Here is an 18,589-nt window from a genome sequence, read left to right as displayed (position 1 = left end):
GAGACTAGTTAAGAAAGTATTATCTAGGAATTAAATCCTATGAAGTCCATGAAGGCAGGAAACATGCTGGAATTTGCTAACCCTGTATCTCTAAAGCCCAGGACAGAGCCTGAAACCCATTTCTGCAACTTGCTACCTATGTAAACTTAGGCAAATGATATGGTGGCTAAGCCTCAGGGAATGATCTGAAAAATGAGAATAATAATAGTAAATTAGTAGATTTTATTACAAATAAAATGCATGAAAAATACAGAGTGTCTGGAATATTTCAATGGCTAAATAACTTGTCCTCATCATCACTATTACTCACAGCTATTATTAGTCATAAGTGGCTTTACCACGGAAATAAAGTACCCTCATTATTAGCAACATAGCAGATCTTTACTTGTTAGGAGATTAGCTCAAGATGGATAATTAAGCAAATGAATCTATCATTCTTCCCACATGAAATCCCATGAAGTTGAAAATAAAAAATGTTTTACAAGAATGGGTCAACTGCCATTTCTAGTAATGTTGGTTTGGATAATTAGAAACAAACCTCCTGATAAATAATACTAAAAAATAAAGATTCTTAAAAGCATTGAAGAAGGGAAACAACAGAAAGGAATTACTAAATAAAACTCTACAAGAAGCATGAAGCCAGAAAAAAAAAAAAAAAAGCACAAAGTGAGAGAGAAGCACTGAGAATATCTGTCCAATCCAACATATCAACTGAAAACCTGAACATAGGCTGTGACAATTTACCACAGCAAATGAGATAAAACGAAGCCTTGCTGTCTGGCCAAGATGGAGTGTTTAATAAACAGCCCTGAGAGGACTCATCCCCACAATAAGCATGAGCACAAAGGTAAACCATTCCTTGTGCAGACTTGCAGTCAGATGCCACATTTCCTGGGCAATAGCCTCAGGCTGTGAAAATGAACTAAGGCAATTCTATAGTTCCTCTAAAAGCCCACCAAAATCAAACAAAAATGTTTTTAGAAAAAGATTCTACTATCCTTAGCCTCAAATTATTCTTAAGAGAGCTAAAGACAATGACAGTTTCCAAGGTTTGCATCTTCTAATAACTTCCTTTAAAAATAATTTAGAAAAAAACACAAAAAAACTCTTAAACATTATGCCTTCAGCATAATTTGAAAACAGAGAATGTCCAAAATTCAAAATAACTGTATGTAAAAAGGAAGTGGGGGAGGGAGGGAGATAGGCCAGCCAAAACCTAGGAAGAGAACCATTATACTCCCACCACACTATATGCCTTTGAAGTAAGCAAGGGCAAGCTGAGAATAATGAAGGGAAAGAGAGAAGAGGGGAACAAATGAGATGCTAAGGTTGATCTAAAATCACCACCAGAAAGACTAAGTTATCCAAAGTGTGAAAATAATAAAAAAAGTATCCTAGTAGACCTGAGCAGGAATGCAAAAGTATGGCCAATTTAAAGTGATAGTCTTAAACAAAGGAAAAGAAAGGGGCAAAAGAAAGTGAAAGACAATCTTTGCAATTGGGTGGGAAGGAGTGAAAGAAACAAAAGAGAAAATTCAGGGTTTGACATGATAAAAAAATACCTAAAAAATTAGAGGATTTACACCAGCCCCTAACTCCCACCAAAAAAAAAAAAATTAAAGAATCTGTGCTTTGCTACACTGACAGAAGAAGGTACCAGAAAACTAGAAAATCTACAAAACCATAACCAAGAAAAAGGAATAGAAGAAAATTTAATAAAAATATAGAAAATTATCACCCCAAATCAGAAAGCCAATTCAAAAGATTAACTGACAAAAATCCAACACCTCCCCTCCCCAAAAGAAAACCAAGAAGTAGAAGGAAAACATAAACTAATATTTGAAAAGCAAGCATTTAGGGATATAAACGATTGCTTGAATAAGCAAGATTAAGAACAAAAATGGATTAAAAAACAGAAAGAAATGAAAATAGAGTTGATTGAACTCAGGAAAAAATAAAAGAAATAAAATCCTCTCAGAAGTGAAGTCTAAATTACAAAGTATGCAAGGAATAAGGGACTCAATGAAAATTTAACAAGAGACATTGAATAAAAGCAGGAAAATAATGACAAGAGGGACAGTGAAATAAAGAAAGAAAAATCAGAGAGGAAGTGGTGGAAATGAAACACAGGAAAAGAAGGAATAACATTTATATAATTGGACTCCCTGATAGAGGGAAAACAAAACAATGGAACATAACTAATGAATACCAGACAAAATGGGTACTTCAGAAAATGAACCTGGCAGGTTCAAATATAGAACATATTCTAGTAATACTTCAAAGATAATGGGAAAATATTCTCAAGGGCCCTAGGCAAAAAAGCTCAAATAAATAACCCTAACACCAGAATTGTCAAAAACAACATAGAAAACAAGGCGACAATGGAGCCACATTTTCAAACAATTCAATTTTTAAAAGTATAGACTAAGAATTTTATAGCCATCAATGTTGTTCTTTAAGTACCAAGTATGGGAAATTTTTAAACACAAAAAAGCATACAGAATGTTATACTAATGAGCTCCTTCTGAAGAATTTACCAAAGCATCAATTTGGTCACACAACAAATAACTGGGAAATTTTTAGCAAAAACTGATGGAGAACATATTAATACACAGAAAGTATAGATGTGAGACTACAAAAAAGATAAGAATTAGTTGGAAGACTATTATACAATTGTTATAGATTCTGACAAAGTAGAAATAATGTAACTTAAAGTGGAAGAAAGGAGAAGCAAAGAGGAAAGTAGACTACACTCATTGATTATTGTACAGGCAATAGATCATAATATTTAAAGAAGACCTTTCAGACAAACCAGACAGTACAAAGTTAAATATGAATATAGCGAGATGAGGAAATTTAAAAGTTTTAAATATAAAAGCAAACATTAAAATAAATATATAACCTAAATAGCAACAGAAAGGTTAAATAAATAACAAATATAACTAGGTACATAACTATAAAATATTAAGACAGAATTGAGATCATACATATCCATAAATATCAATAAATATGAAAGTCATTAAATGAATATGAATGGGTTTAATTGACCTCTTGAAAGAAAAAAAAAAACATTAAATTTGGCCACAAAGCATGACCAAACTACATGTTATATACAAAAAATACACCCAAAACAAGTTAAAAACAAAGGAATGGAGAGAGTATAACAAGCAAATAGAAACAATTAAAAAAACAAACAGCACTCTTGAAATCAATCCTAGCACTGCGTGAGGCAGAAGAGGGAGGATCACTTGAGCTCAGAAGTTCAGGACCACCCTCAGCAAGAACGAGAACCCATTTCTACTAGAAATAGCAAAATTAGCTGGGAGTCATGATGCAGCTCCTGTAGTCCCAGCTACTCAGGAGGCTGAGGCAGGAGGATCACTTTAGCCCAGGAGTTTGAGGTTGCTGTGAGCTAGGCTGATGCCAGGGCACTCTACCCAGGGCGAGAGAGTGAGACTCTGTCTTTAAAAAAAAAAAAATGGGTAAATGGGAATGGAGTATAAAGAATGGCAGAGTGAGGGTGGTGACAATTCTCTATGTAAACATTTTTGTACAGTTCTGATTATAAAAATCATGGTAATATTTTATCTACCCAAAACATCAAAAATAAAATCTACCCAGAGGTGGGGAGAACTTGAAATGGAATACAAACAGTAATAATGAACAGAACCTTATTCTAAATAAATGACATAGCCACAGTGAAGAGGGTGGAGAAGAAAAAAATTAACCCAAAGTAACTTCAAAATACAGTATTTTAACTAAATATTCTAAGGTTAAAAACAAAATAGTTATTATAAATATTGGATACCAGTTAGTAATTTTTTCCCCAGAGGCAATATTAACAATTCTGTAACTACCTTAAGTTCCTTCTAGGACTGCTTGAGTAAAGTAAATATATTGTGGGTAAGAAGATCCAGGTTGCTCACTGTCACTGTCAAAGACAATGGGGAAGGCTAGCATGAGCCACATGGTACTGGCCTAGCTTAGAGGTAATTACGTGAATTCACACTGAGTAACACATATACATATAGATCAATATTGAAACAAAAGTACATGTATATATATTTCCTAACTCTGTCCTCTGAGGAGGCCTACAAGTCTGGGCTTCTAAATACAATTCTTTAATAAAAAGGAGCAGAGTTTCTTAGATAAATGACTGATTTAAACTGGATATGGTGGCCCATGCCTATAATCCCAGTAATTTAGGAGGCTAAGGTGGGAGGATCGCTTGAGGCCAGGTGTTCAAGCCCAGCCTGGGCAACAGAGTGAGACCCTGTCTCTTAAAAAAAAGAAAATAAAAGAAAGAGAGAGAAGGAAATGACTGATTCTAAGCTTGGGTAGAGAAAGTAAAAGATGAATCTGGGATATCCCATGGGGACAAAAATGATGACAACATGTCAGAGGACACAGGAGACTACTTGAAGGGCCTCCCAATGACTAAATCTGGGTCAAATTGACAAAAACAAATTCATTTTAGTAATGATATTTTTAGTAACCCATAAAATAAACAAATATCCATGAAGTATATCCATATTGATATAAATAATTTAAAAAATATATGGGGAAGAAGATGAAGGTCTTCCTTATAGTAAAATCCTAATCAGTACAGTTAGAAGCAATGATAAAGAAAATAACTTTTTGGCAAACACCATGGTGATTTCAGACAATAATTCTCAATAGATTCTAAAGTTAGTGAGGCAAAATATGATGAGAAATAGGATATTTACATAGTCTCAAAGTACCTTCTCACAAAAAAAGTAATTACGGTGGGAACAATAATAACTTAATGGCAGAGAAACTTAATAGATACCATCTTTACCAAGTGATCACAGTTAACATAACCAAAAATGACACATATCAATACCATGTGCCTGATGATATAAGGCACTAATAAGGGCACAACATAATTTCTGTAACATTCTTGTCAAAAACGTATAACATGAATTTGACCATGAGAAAAGGTCAAATAATGTCTAATTGAGGGACATTCTACAAAATATCTGGCTGGTACTCTTCAAAAGTACCAAAGTCATGATACACAACGAAACACTGAGGAACTGTTCCAGTTTAACAAAGGAGATGGAGACAGGACAATTAAATATAATATATAATTCTGAATTGCATTCTAATCCCTCAAAAAGATATGTTTTTCAATTTCAAACATATTTTCAATTTTACATGTTCTATTTAGTTCTTTCTCAAATCTGCAGTCTTTTCTTTATATAAAGACTTTAGTGTTTTAAGAACACTTTTAGGTTCATAGTAAAACCGAAAGGAAAGTACAGAGACATCCCAGGTAATCAGTGCCCCACACAGGCATAGCCTCCCCCACTACCAACATCCCCACCGGGATGGGACAGTTGCTACAGTCAATGCACCTACACAGTCACATTATAATCACTCAAAGTCTGTAGTTTACATTAAGATTCACTCTTGGAGTTGTAGGTCTATGGGTTTGAACAAATGTACAATAACATGTATCCACCATTGTAGCACCACAGTGTTTTCACTGCCCTAAAAATCTTTTATGTTCTGCCAACTCTTCCCTCACTCCTCAATAACCCCTGGTAACCACTGATCTTTTTACTGTCTCCATAGCTTTGCCTCTTCCAGAATGTCATATAGTTGGAATTATATAGTGTGCAGCCTTTTCAGATTGGCTTCTTAAGTAATATGCATTTAAGTTCCTCCATGTCTTTGAATTGCTTGATAGCTCAAGTACAGTCTTTTTTTAAAAGATATTTTTATTATTTATATATTTTTGAGATTTTACTTTTTACTTCTTTAAACATTTCATACAGTTATTTTATACTCTGTGCCCAGGAATTCAAATAGCTGAAGAAATTGGGTGTTATTTCTGGCAATTCTCACATAGGATAGTTTGTATTTGGTAATCTTAGATTGGAGGATATCAATCAGAGGGAAGCCCAAGGGCCTAGGATGAGGAGGCTTTCCTTCAAAGGCTGTGTGTAGCCAGAGCACCAACAGTCCTGGGACCAATTTACCTCTCTCCAAGAAGCTTAAGGTAAGAGCCCCAGGTCTGACATCCCCAGCTGGCCACCATCACAAAGCCTGATCCCTGATCTCCCAGGTGCCATGAGATGACAGCAACTGCAGAAAGCCACTCATTTTACATGTACTTACCACTTCCAGCTCTCAGTTCATTCCATTTTTCCCCTCTCCTTGGGGAGTGTTCTCACTTTCCATGAGCCTAAAAATTGTAGCAAAATTATTTTATAAGGAGTCTAGTTGGCTTTTTTTTAGCCAGAATATCTAGTATGTGATAGGAGTTGAAGTTTCTGAAACCTGACTTATCAACTTTATAAACTACTTTCAGAATCAGATTATAAATCACCCTGGGTGTGAAAAATCCTTTATACTTTTATACTTTGGGAGTTTTGTTTTTTGTGGTTTTTTTTTGAGACAGAGTCTCACTCTGTTGCCCAGGCTAGAGTGTCATGGCGTCAGCCTAGCTCACAGCAACCTCAAACTCCTGGGCTGAAGCAATCCTTCCACCTCAGCCTCCCAAGTAGCTGGGACTAGAGGCATGCACCACGATGCCTGGCTAATTATATATATATATATGTATATATATATATATTTAGTTGTCTAGTAATTTCTTTCTATTTTTAATAGAAATGGGGTCTCGCTTCTGGCTCAGGCTGGTCTCAAACTCCTGAGCTGAAATGATCCACTCATCTCAGCCTCCCAGAGTGCTAGGATTACAGGTGTGAGCCACCACCACGCCCAGCCTATACTTTGTTCTTAATTAAAGAAAACATTATATTGTAATCCTAGCACTCTGGGAGGCCGAGGCGGGCAGATAGCTCGAGGTCAGAACTTTGAAACCAGCCTGAGCAAGAGGGAGACCCCATCGCTGCTATAAATAGAAAGAAATTAATTGGCTAACTAATATATATATAGAAAAAAAATTAGCCAGGCATGGTGGCGCATGCCTGTAGTCCCAGTTACTCGGGAGGCTGAGGCAGTAGGATTGCTTGAGCGCAGGAGTCTGTGGTTGCTGTGAGCTAGGCTGACGCCACGGCACTCACTCTAGCCTGGGCAACAAAGGGAGACTCTGTCTCAAAAAAAAAAAGAAGAAGAAAACATTATTACCAAGTTTAATCACCCAAAATTCTAGCCTTGTGTCCAAATGATTTTTGACTATATTCAAAAACCAAATTTTTCGGGTGATAAAGTCATAGTATCAATGACAATATATGATGGTAGAATTAAAAACAACTCTAAAAATAATTTGAGCAACTTCACCAGAATTAATATCTTGAGGAAATTAATGGAAAGATAACACTAGCCTTTTAATTACTAGAATCTGTAGTAAAAAATCTCTTTCTCAGTATCTTTTAAACATAATGTACATATAATATTGAGTTTGGGGGCAAGAGCCTATATTCTAGGTTTCATGAATATTATTATTCTTTAAGAATGGCTTTAGTAAATCCAACAGATTAAATTAACAAGTAATAACAATTTCTCCTTATAGAACAGTTATATGTGAAATAAAGTTATTCCATTAGTAAGATGTTGATGGGCCATGATATTAACATTAAAACTCAAGATTTTAAATAAAACCATAACATTAAAAAAATTATATCGGCTCTAGTTGGCAAAATTACCCATAATTTTTTCTTCTTCTTGGTGCTTTTATATATTTGATACATTTCCTTAATAAGCAAGTTTCCATTTGAAGTTACACAGAAAACAATAAATGTTATTTGAAGAATAAAATGGGTAATGGGAAAGGATTCAAATGTCAGTATCTTCTTATGCTTAAAAATATAGTAACCGACTGAAATTGTTATAAGCACACAGTGTTTTGATATTACTACAGATAAAGATAAAGCTGTTTTGTCCTAGGATGGGAAGTAACATGTTCCCAGAACATGTTAACTAATGAAGAATAAGTAGAGATGAACTAGTAAGATGAAATGAAAGGGAACATTTCACTAGTAATGATACAGAGAAAAGAAGAATGAGGTGCTCTCGATTAAAATGTAGATGCAGGTAGAAAGTGCCATAGCTAATAAATAAAAAACCTGGGACCATAAAGGTCCCAGGTTCCAAGAGATATCTTCTATTATCTGATCTGGTTTGATAACAAAAACAAGCATTTGCTCACAGTTACACATTATAAAAACAATCAGCACAATGTTGAATATGATTCAATTAGAAAAGAGGACTAGAGTAGGATCTTGCTGATAATCCTAGTTTATCTAACAAAAGACACAAAAGGAGGCCCATGGATGACAGCCCTACGCTGTCTATTCCGAAAGATACAGATCACTCTTTTTTAGATGATGGAATATAGCTCCTATACACCTTCAAATGTTAAAATAAGTGTCATGTGAAAAGTTAATGAGCACCAAGAAAAAGAATCTTTTTATACTGCTGCTACTTTTTAATAACAACATGGATATTTCAAAGCGATACTTGTAAAAGAAAATAAACAGTCTCTATTCCATGTCAGATATAGATTAAAGAAAAACACATTTTCCATCACATACCATCCAATTAGACATTTTATAATTGAGCGCTTACATTCTAAAATCCTGTCTGAACAATCAAACCTGTTGGGAAAATAGACTAAGAGATGTGAAAGGTTTCAGGAGTTTTGCAGGGCTTTGCCTTGAAGGAATCTGTGGACATGTTAGTTCACAGAATAGAAGCTGCTCCCAACAATGGAGGTATTGAAAGAGGACATTTGCAAAGCAACATTTCTTCTTTGCTGCCAGCCATCACCTTGAGCTTTTTTGAAAGGCAGTGGTTCGGTCTGGGTCCTTGGCGGAAAAGCTGATTAAAATGCCTGCCCAGCAGATAAGATAGCTGGAACTATCTTAACCTTCCTGCTTCACTCCTGACTACATGTCTCTATGTTTAGAAGAAATAGATTAGTGTAGTACACAGACTCAGTGTTTATACATTTTGTCTTTAATTTGTATGCTCAGCTAGGTCTGTTTCTAACTTAGGGCTTAACATGCTTATCTTAGAAAAATTTTGTAACCATTTATTCTTATAGACAGAATTACTTAAGGATCTCCTGGAAACCTCAAAGAATGAACTGTACCCATAATTCTTTAACCAAGGACAACTATTTACTGTAACAATAAATACTGATGTGGGATTTCACTCAGTGCCTCACAGCTCACAGGAATGCTGGAGGACTCCTGCCTCCCCCATCACTTTAAACTGTACTTTGTCTCTGTCTCAGTTATTTCTCCATCATATTATTTCTATTATTTCCAAATCTCTTGTAACGATCCTGCCTTGGGACTTGTTTTGCTGGGAGAGTAGCTAACTCCCTGCAAAAACCCTTATGGTTTTAATGTAATCTTTATTTACATACATGTATATATCCATGTAGGTACATAAAATGTATAAAAAATATTAAGGGGTTATGAGGATAAAGCAACAAATCCAAAACCCACAGATGTTTCCCAAAATGCAGCACACATTCCATTGAGAAGATTTAGGAAGGTACAAAACTTAATATTTTAATAGATATATATTACTTTCAATGTGTACTGGAAAAATATATGACTCTTCAATCGAAACCATGATCAGCTACTATAGCTTTGGAAAATGACAAGCAAAAGAAGTCATTCATTTTAAAGCTATTTTTGAAAAATGATTAAGATCTAATACATGTAATATATAAGTATGACCAAAATAAACCTGTGAGATACACTAAAGGGTAAAGTTTTGGCTGGGCACGGTAGCTCACGCTTGTAATCCTAGCATTCTGGGAGGCCAAGGCAGGAAGATGGCTTGAGGTCAGGTTCAAGACCAGCCTGAGCAAGAGCTAGACCCTGTCTCTACTAAAAAAATAGAAAAAAATTAGCCAGTCATGGTGATGCAGGCCTGTAGTCCCAGCTACTCAGGAGGCTGAGGCAGGAGGATTGCTTGAGTCCAGGAATTTGAGGCTGCTGTAAACTAAGCTGATGCCATTGCCCTCTAGCGGGCAACAGAGTGAGACTCTGTATCAAAAAAAAAAAAAAAAAAGAAAAGAAAAGCTTTGAAAACTCTGAAATAAAGGAAAATGGTACAACACAGAAGAATGAGACCTACTGAACAAAGCCAACTATTATTTCTAATGGAAATGTAATGTTAGAGCTAGAATTTTAGAAGATCACCTAAGATAATGCCAAACAAGGATATGAAACCCAGAATGTGAAGACCCAAAGAGAGTAGGATCACTTAATCAACCAGACAGCAGGCCAGGACCAAAACATGGATCTTGCCCCTGATTCCAGGAGCTTTTAAGTGGCTGCCTCTCACTTAGCTTTATATTTGAGAGACATCACAGTGTTGATGAAATTAAATTAGATTTCCATTAATTGCACACAATAGTCTGTGCCATTTGTTTTCCACTAGGACTTCTATTTCTCTGATATTTTCTTTAATGTCTGTATACAAATCCCAATGACCCACAACATAAATTCCACCCCAACTACAATTGCTTACAGAACCCAGGGAAAGTAGTTCAGAAATGAGAAAAGAACAGGTTTGAGAAATTAATTCTAATCAGGTATAAGAATAAAAGTGGATTGCCAAAGCTAATTAAATTAAAAATTTTAAAGCCAAAAAATTTTTCCAAAAGGTCCAGATTTTAAACATGCATTTAAAAGCAAATAAAAAAGCAAATAGAAGAATATACAACTATGCAAAATACTACAAGTAGCCAAGTGACAAAAGGGCTTGGTTGATAACAGAATTTCAAGGAGTTATTTAGGACTGGTCTGTGGTTCCCAAAGAAGTCATTTTTCTACTTGGCTACTTAAAAATAATTACTTATGATGGCTTTCACCAAGCATTCTGCCTTACACATTAATGGTAAACACCCATCCTGTCTTTCCCCGAGTTCCTGGGACTGATAAAATGACCCTATAACAAACTGCTGTTACTTGCACTACTACTGGCTATGGTTTATAGCCTGTAGTAGTTGTAGTCTATAGTTACAGACCATTTGCTATATTTGCTACTTTATTGGGTACTTATGTTGCCTACTATATGATTACAATCCTTATTATTCCCCCATTTTTGAACTAAGAATCCTAAGGCTTAGAGAAGTTAAGTAATGTGCACCATTAAATAATAAGCGGTGGACCTTGAATGCAAACCAAAATCTCTGACTCACCACTCCATCTTCCAGGCTCCATGATTATTTCCATGGCGGCATATACGTCACCATCCTCTTTGGCTTTAGTATAAAAAGGATTAGCAGGGTCAGATGGATGGGATTAAGAACCGGACATAAAACATGAACAGAGTTGAACTGCAGTGGCTCCATGTGCTTATACTGCTTTAGGTACCCTGCATAAAATGACAATTCACCCTAACTAAATCATTTTTATTGCACAAGAGCCACTAAATTTCTCAGAAATGATAAATTCAGGATTGCCTTTCAAATGCACTAAGCATATGTGCAATTGCATCATTGTGAAAAGTTTTGGGGTCATTCAAGGAGGACTGCTTTGAAAAAAACATGAGTGACGATATGTTCCGCATCATTCACATGAAGGTATTGTGGCATCAGAGGCCACATGAACTTCCAAAGCAACAGGGAAGCAGACCTTCCTGAGGCATTATTATGACACCAGTGCTAGACACTGGTCACCTCAGCCCCTTTTCCTCCTAAACTAAAGGAACAGAAGAGAACCAAAGGAAAATAGCAGAAAAAATAGAGGAAAGAAATATTTTTAGAATGAGAAATAATCAATCTTCATACAGATGATAAGGGAGAAAAATATTGCTCAAGCCCAAGAGTTGTTCAGAAGAAAGCCTCCAGAAGGAAAATACATGAGTTTGTAACATTGTTGTTCAGTTTATGAAACTCTGAAAGATGACATATTATAGAAAATAATCAAAATGAACCCTTAAGTAGTGGTAGGGCTCAAGTAAGTGGTGGTTAGCGACTCATAACAGGCAAGATCCCTCAAGGGGATCCCCTCAGTGAGGGTATTTTAAGCATGTGGGATGCATAAGAACATATATTCATTGCATACTAACTTAATCCTAACACTGATAAAATAATTCCATCTACTGTTCCTTCCTGAGGTGTCTGGGCCCAAGTACAGTTTTGGGGGCCAGCCTAACATCACAGGGGAAAAAAAGCATTAGTGCTCACATTCTGAATAACCAAAACAAGCCAAGTAAGTACTGGAGCAAGACAGTATACTAGTAGCAAAGTTAAGACAACATTTTGGAGAGGAAAGTGAGAAACAGACATAACATTTTCAAACTACAAGGCATTTTTTCCATTATAACATTAAAACAAATATGATGAAGTCACTTCAACTGCATTTGAGATTTTAAAGCAATTGGTAAGTCAGTCAGCTATTACATCATCAATTTAGTTAATTCTAGGTTCATAAGTTAATCTTTGCCTAAAGTAATAGACCAAAAGGCTAAAGTCCTATAGGATACATACAGCATACATACATACATACATACATACAGACCATACAGCATTCTTGCTCTGCACATACTGAATGCAAGTACAAGTGACATAAGTAGTGAAGAGATGATCCAAGATGATGCTAATAGAAAAATATTGCTGGATAATGCAGTCAAAAAAATAGTTCAAGTAGACAGATTGAGTGCACAAAAGAAAGGCAGTCATGAGTAGGAATTCAGACTGTGCAAACCAGCACAAAGAGGGGAAAGGGAGAGAAAGGAGCAGTGAGAGGAGGAGAGGAAGACAAAGAAGAGGGAGAGGGAGAGGGCAGTGGAAGGGAAGGAGAAGATGGAAGAGGAGCAGCAGCAGCTTTAAAAACTCAATAGCACCCAAATAACTCGTCAGTTGATGTGGTTTGTCCAAGAATTATGCTATGCCTAAAGTCATAAAATATTTCTGCAAACTAATTTTTTAAAATTGTTTATTTAGCTGTATGATGCTATTAGAAATAATCTGATAGAAAAAAATTAGCAGCTTAATTAGGAGAGAAAAAAAAGGTTACTCTAAGTAACAAGAGACTTCTCTGGCAATTGGGGACATAGGGGAGTTTTCACTGGGTAACAACAATAAAATCATATGGTTGAGAAGGGAAACCCCAAAGGTTCCCATGAAATATAAGATAGCGGCAAAGCAGATTTTTTTCTAAAACATTTTGCAATTTCCTGGGTCTGAGATGTGGATACCAAAAAACAAAGTTTTGCCTTGGAGGAAGGCTTAGTACAACACCCGCTGGCAACAGAAAAATGCACATGGAGAAAAGAGACCAACCAATCAAATATTTTTCAGAATGATTTCACTCTAGGTTACATGATATGAATGCTATCCTTAACCTTACTTACAATTCATCAGCAAATTCTGTATCATTCATTAATGATTTTGTAGTGACTCAACTCTTACAGGAACTAAAAGAGGTTCCTAGTTCTGTGTTCTGCTGAGAGTGAAGTAAAAGCAGAAGACACAAGTGGACACAGATACCATATTAACCAGAAGAAAAGAGACTTTTATTCCAAAATTAGTAGCTTAAAAATTATAGGCCAGTATAAAATCAGTGCCATCTAGAGGCAAAGAATATAAGAAACTACTTCATCACTCTGGCAATGGCACATGATTTAGTCACCAGAAAATACTCTTTTCATTATTTATCCCTTATGAACTCCATTTTTAAAAAGATTTGTGTCTAACAAACTGTATTTACTGAATAATAATACTTCTTAAATTGACGGCACATATAACTGACACCAGGGCCATATTAACTTGATAAAATCCCAATTGATATTTATGTTTCTCTGTAGTCTTTTTCCCCCTTTCAGTTGTATAATTTTTGAAAAAGCAAGATGTAGGGTTTAGAATAAGACAATTCCAAAGACACAAGCAGGAAGATGGTCCAAATTACTGGTTCATCTCAAGTTTCTGAAATATTAATAAAGAAGTGCTCCTCCCACTGCAAAAGATAATTGAAAGGTCATAGCAAGAAGATTTAGAAATCAAGGAACAGAAATGAATATAAGTAAAAATGTTTAAAAACAAAGGTTCACTAATTGTGACAAATCCAACATACTAATGTAATAAGGTAATAATACAGGAAACTGCATTTGGGGTATCTGGGGACTCCCTGTACTGTCTTTGGAATTTTTCTGTAAAACCTAGAACTATTCTAAAAGTAAAAGTTTATTACAAAATTTAATATAGGGATACATACTCCTTTGATTGAAGTCAGCATGCCATAGAAAGACTAAAATCGAGAGCAACGTTTCAAACTCACTGTGAGGGAAGACAGGAGACCATGACTTTTAACTGACTTGAGAGCAGTAGAAGGGCTCTGGAGAAGTAACAGCAAGAGAACGGACCACCCTCATGGACCTTTGCACACAGCAGACGCGTTGCCTCGTCTTCCTAATTACTTGACCACTTTACAACTGTCTCTATAAGCACATGCTGAGTGTATTAATACTAATAGATTGGTATTAGCTGTTCTCTCCAATTAACTTCAGAGACTATGCTAATCATGTATCTCCTTAAAATGTCTATCCTACCCATACTTTCACCTGGGGAAAAAACTGGCTTTGGCCTCTTCCTACTGAGAACACAGAAGCCATCAGATAAGAATCCCCTAACTTCTAGCCCTCTATTCCCAGTCATAAACATCGGTGCCTTTGCTGCAGCCATGCTTCAATCCTTCACTCCAATCTCAGTGATGAAAAGAAACGTGCACCTGCCTCTAGTCACATTCTAGGCTCCAGGCATTACTAACCCCTCTCCCTGCATCTTGGGTACACCCTATCCCACCACTTTGTCTCCTCAAAGTTCTTCTTTAGAAATCATCTCATCTCTCTTGTACCAGTAATCTCTCTTCTGGCTCTTTCTTCTCAATGAACATGGTCAATTCTTCCCCTTAAACAAAGAGTCCACCAAATAAGCAAAACTCCCTATAACTCCAGATCATGCTACAACCATCCCCTCTCACATCCACAATTAAGTTAGTCAGTCTTCACAGCTTCCCTTTCCATCCACTCTCAGACAAATCATAAATCTCCATCTCAACTCTTAAAGACTGTGCCAGGGCTCTGGCATATATGCACCTGCCCACTGCACATCTCCACTTGCAAATCCCAACCTAAACAGATCTCAGGCTCAACTCTCTGCTGCCCCAACCCAAAACATTCTTCTCTTACTGAGACCCCTAATTCTGTGAACAGCACCAAGAAGGCAACCTGGGAATTGCTTTTAACTGCTTTTCCCTTTCCCTCATTTCCCCACATGCAGGAACTAAATCCAGTAAATTCGATCTCCTTAATATCTACCCTTTCATATCCACCATCCCTACCACTTCCTGGGCTTGGCCTGCATCAGTCTCTCCCGGATGATGACAACGATCTCCTAACTAGTCTTTCTATCTCCAATCATGCCTGATCCTGCTCCATTCCATGGGCTACTTTGCAGAATTATTTTCCTAAAGTGCCAACCTGACTGCCTCACTCTGATGCTTAAAAAGTATTAATGATTCCTCATTCTTTTAAAACTAAAGTTAAAATTCCAAAAAAAGTTCCAAAGGAGGCCTTTCGCAAAGCATTTCGTGCCTCCCTCCCTACGTCCATCTCCTATCACTTCACTCCATAATACATGTTCCAGGTACTTTTCACATTTCTGCATGTCTTTGCACCTTCAACCTGCTACTCCTACTACCTGAAACACATCACAGCATCCCTTCCTCTCTGCCTCTGTGACTATAACATTTTGCTCAAGATTCTTTGGGACACCTTCTATTACCACCTCCAGGGATAGAGATTTCTGTCTTCTGTGCCTTGGCCATATCTCTCACTGTGCTGACTGCAGTGTGCAAGGTTTATAGCTCATTTATCTGTCTCTCTCACTAAGCTGTAAACAAAAGGAAGAGCACTTAGTCAGGATCTTATTTCACATCAATCCTATTTAGGATGTGGTTCCCAAGAACATGTGGCACCCAAACACAAAGACAATCTATATTGTCTCAGCTCAACTCAGCTCAACCAAAACCTGTCGCTAAGCAGATAACCTCTGAGCCCCAAAGACAAGCCAGTCATCTGGAGAGTGACAGATATAGCCTGTAACTCTGATGAATACAGCCATATATATTTGGCAGGCCCACTGCTTATTAATTCTTGGTTCACAGACAAATAAGAATCACTTCTAAACATAAGCACGTTCCGTGTCTTACTATAGGAACTCCCAAGCCTTCATTTTCCCTAAATGCAGCAAGCAAATTCAATTACGTTATTCAAATCCAACTAAAGCATTTCAGCAAATATTAAGTATTCATATCACTTTGGAGGAAGGATTGGGATGTCTTAGTGAGATGAACAGACAGACATATTAAAAGGATAGCAGACTCATCCAAGTGGATTTCAGCTGCTAATTTCTACAGTTTTTAATTTCTTTAAACAACTGAGCCCTATGTGGGATCTTCTACTGTTCATCATTTGGGAAGACTTGTGTCTGAAAGGGCTCAGTTAAATACAACTCTGTCCTAGGGTCTCTGTGGGAAGTCTGTTCCTGTTTTAGCTAATTGATATTGAACTGGCTTTGTCATTCCCTGGATTTTCTGTAATGTACCACATGCCAATTAATCAAGTTAGAGAGATTAGCACAGGGGAGGGAATGCATTAAAGCTCTGTACTGCAAAAAGCAGACTTTATTTTCTCCCTGCTGCTTGTCTCATTTCCTCTCCTTGCAATGAGACTTTGTGCCAGTGGAGTAATGGGAAGAGATTTGAAACAGTGGATGTTCTGTGATGAAAGATGCTACAAAAATACACTGGTGGCTGAGAAACGACTTCTCCCAGGCAGCTGAACAAAATATTGGCTGTCAGGGTGCTGTACTAGATGAGAAGCTCAAGTTTCAAAAGGACAAGTTACCCTGGTTTCAGTCTAAGCTTTCTCAAAGAACCCTCCATGCTAAACATTCACTTTCTTTTATTTTTTCCTTTTTTTATTTTTTTTATTTTTATTTTTATCTCAGGATATTGTGAGGGTACAAACATTTTGGTTACATTTTATATCATTGCCTCTCCCTAGACCTTCACTTTCAAATCCAAACAGGTCCTCATGGGACAACCACGGCCTGTCCAGATCTCCCCTCACTTAAACCTCCATGACAGAGAACTGAAGTGGAATATATCACAGAGGCCACTCAGTTGTTTGTTTAATGACCAAAACACACGTTCTCAAGAGACCAGGGTCAACAAAATCCTCAGGGCAGCAAGTTGCACCCGCAGGACTGCACACGGCCGTGTGCCTGGCACGAGCTGAGTTGCACTGTGTGGCCGTGTCAGTGTTGTCAGTGGAATGTCCTTAGGCAGTCACCTGACACTCCGCCTCCCCAAAAATACTGCCACATGCTTCTGGGTATTTTGGAAATCTGATCAGTTTGCCTGCTTTTATAACCCTGCTATTACCATGACAAGTATACTTTTCAGTACTTTTCTTCTCTTAGGGGTTCGCCTAGGGGTACCAATGGGAGAAGGAAGTAGATAACACCAAGCTCTGGCCTATACAGAGATAACCATCAGAAACTTGTATCCATCAAAGCAAGGAAGCCGCATGAAGCTGTACACAAACTCCATGAGAGATTAAATGTCTGAATGTGTTGAGGCAAAAAGCAAAAGTGGCAACAAAAAATACCCCATCCTGGTGTGAATTGGTTCTCATGACAAACACCATTTAAAGGAGGAGAAAACTTCATCCATTCTGCTGCTGACTTTAAAATTATGATCTCTCATCAATCCTCTTCCCAGGCCATGATGACAGATAAAACAGAGAGAAAGAGATTGCATTTTCTTCTTCAGGTGGCTAAACAGCTCATTCCTGATACCAGTGGGTGAAATATAACAGGACCAAGGCCCCATCTAAAATCTATCACCTACTCTAAAGGAAGGTGACAGAAGACATATAACTAATCAGTCAACCACAGGAAGAAACAGAAAAGATGGCAGTGGCTTAAAAACAAAAATGGATCAGACCCATAAGATAACTGATTGACAATGACAATATGCAGGTAGGTCTATGCATAAGACAAAAAGAGAAGACATCTATTTTGAAGACAAATATAAGGGGATAGGTAGGACAGCTACCATTTGCTGAGCACCTCCTATGTGGCAGGCAGCATGCAAAGCTCTTTCACCACAACTTGGAAATTGCCCTCATTTTCGATAAGTTATTTAACCACTTTGAGCCTAAATTCCTTATCTGAGGTCACCAGAGAGTGAGTTGAAGAGCCAGGATTTGACTCTCCTCTCACCAGCTCAAAACCTGATATTTTTTCCAGAATAACAGCCACTGCTACCAAAACAAACATTTTCATGATATGATGCCCAAGGCCCATGGCAGGGATCTATGAGCTAACAACCAAGAGTTTATGTTCAAGGAATAATTCCATATTTTTACACTTTTATGTATAATAAAGGCTATTTTATTAGTAATTGACTAAGTGGCATACTAAGGGTTGCCAAAATACGGCATCCTCAGAATAAAATTAACAGTTACTAGAACTGACTAAGGACTCCCATTGCTCCACTATGAAGTGTAGATGACCACGAATGGTGTGATGGTTAATTTTACAAGTCAAGTTGACTGGGTCACAGGG

General features: G+C 37.0%; 1 protein-coding gene across 9 annotated transcripts in view; it reads right to left on the bottom strand.

Annotated features, from left to right (window-relative positions):
* Window positions 1-18,589, bottom strand: part of FARS2 (phenylalanyl-tRNA synthetase 2, mitochondrial) — a 520,217-nt gene that overhangs the window by 350,646 nt on the left and 150,982 nt on the right. The window contains exons 3-4 of one of the 9 annotated variants that reach the window (XM_076010448.1): window positions 11,153-11,215; window positions 3,858-3,931 (exon numbers count right to left, since the gene is read on the bottom strand). The exons of 6 other annotated variants lie outside the window; for them this stretch is intronic. The gene's annotated coding sequence lies outside the window, so the exon portion shown is untranslated. Of the gene's footprint in view, window positions 1-3,857; window positions 3,932-6,144; window positions 6,212-11,152; window positions 11,216-18,589 lie in introns of all 9 variants that reach the window. 2 more of the 9 variants (XM_076010449.1, XM_076010451.1) reach the window with 2 other exon arrangements.

This window comes from Microcebus murinus, chromosome 15, assembly GCF_040939455.1.
Source record: "Microcebus murinus isolate Inina chromosome 15, M.murinus_Inina_mat1.0, whole genome shotgun sequence".
Taxonomy (NCBI): Eukaryota; Metazoa; Chordata; class Mammalia; order Primates; family Cheirogaleidae; genus Microcebus; species Microcebus murinus.
The sequence above is the reverse complement of the archived record's forward strand: the minus strand, read 5'-3'. Positions and strand labels throughout refer to the sequence as shown.